Source organism: Babylonia areolata, chromosome 15 (assembly GCF_041734735.1).
Source record: "Babylonia areolata isolate BAREFJ2019XMU chromosome 15, ASM4173473v1, whole genome shotgun sequence".
NCBI classification, from domain to species: Eukaryota; Metazoa; Mollusca; class Gastropoda; order Neogastropoda; family Buccinidae; genus Babylonia; species Babylonia areolata.
Genome location: NC_134890.1, coordinates 45,001 through 46,758, shown reverse-complemented (window position 1 = coordinate 46,758; position 1,758 = coordinate 45,001).

Genomic DNA, 1,758 nt, shown 5'->3' with positions numbered 1-1,758 from the left:
TCTCTCTCCCTCTCTCTCTCTCTCCCTGTTCAAATATTTTGGACGCGGACTTCTCTTTCAGTCTCTGTCTGTGTTTCTTTCTCCCCTGTTCAAATATTTTGAACGTGGCTTTCCCTCCCTCCCATCCTCCCTCCCTCCCTCCCTTTCTCCCATCCTCCCTCCCTCCCTCCCTCTCTCCCCTCCCCCCTCCCTCCCTCCTCCTCCTCCTCCTCCTTTTTTTTTCTTCTTCTTTTTCTCCACGAGTTCTTTGCCCTCCCTATCCCTCTCTTCACACCCCCCCCACTACCATCCTCCCCTCCAACATCTTCCTCCCACCCACCCCCCTCTCTCTCTCTCTCATGCGCGCACACACACAGGCACGCACATACACACACACACACACACACACACACACACACACACAGTCCACATCACACAGAGAGCTGTCAACACACGTGGCTGGACAAGGTGTCAGCGGCAGGACTTGTCGACTTGTCTCTCTTTTTTTTTCTTTTCTTTTCTTTTTTTGTCGTGTCGTGACGGGTCGCGTTGTGTCGCGTCGTGTCGTGACTGGTCGCGTTGTGTTGTGTTGTGTCGTGACTGGTCGCGTTGTGTTGTGTTGTGTCGTGTCGTGTCGCCATCAACCGCTGCAGGGCTGTTTTGCTGGGAGAGTGGGGAGCTTGGGAAAAGATGGCAGGGGTTGAGGAGTGAAGGGTGTGTGTGTGTGTGTGTGTGGGGGGTAAGTGGAGGGAGGTTGGGGGGGGAGGCTGTCTGTGCCCTGCCAATGATAGCTGACGTGGCCTTGGTAATGTGTCCTTCCCCTCCCCCGTCCTTTCGTGTCAACATCATCATCATCATCTTCTTCATCATCATCATCATCTGCTTCTTCTTCTTTTTCATCATCAACATCATCATCATCATCTTCTTCATCATCTTCTTCATCTTCTTCTTCTTCTTCTTCTTCATCATCATCATCATCATCATCATCATCATCATCTTCTTCTTCTTCTTCTTCTTCTTCTTCTTCTTCTTCTTCTTCTTCATCATCATCATCATCATCACCTTCTTCTTCTACTATTGCTACTACTTCATCATCATCATCATCATCATCATCATCATCTTCTTCATCATCATCATCATCATCATCATCATCATCATCATCATCACCTTCTTCTTCTACTATTGCTACTACTTCATCATCATCATCATCATCATCTTCTTCTTCTTGTTCTTCTTCTTCTCCGTCATCATTTTCTTCTCTCCCCGCTGTCATGGAGTCCTCTCCCTTCTCCCCACTTTCTCTCTCCCCGCTGTCATGGAGTCCTCTCCCTTCTCCCAGCTTTCTCTCTCCCCGCTGTCATGGAGTCCTCTCCCTTCTCCCCACTTTCTCTCTCCCCGCTGTCATGGAGTCCTCTCCCTTCTCCCAGCTTTCTCTCTCCCCGCTGTCATGGAGTCCTCTCCCTTCTCCCAGCTTTCTCTCTCCCCGCTGTCAGGGAGTCCTCTCCCTTCTCCCCACTTTCTCTCTCCCCGCTGTCATGGAGTCCTCTCCCTTCTCCCCACTTTCTCTCTCCCCGCTGTCATGGAGTCCTCTCCCTTCTCCCCACTTTCTCTCTCCCCGCTGTCATGGAGTCCTCTCCCTTCTCCCCACTTTCTCTCTCCCCGCTGTCAGGGAGTCCTCTCCCTTCTCCCCACTTTTTCTCTCCCCGCTGTCATGGAGTCCTCTCCCTTCTCCCCGCTGTCATGGAGTCCTCTCCCTTCTCCCCGCTGTCAGGGAGTCCT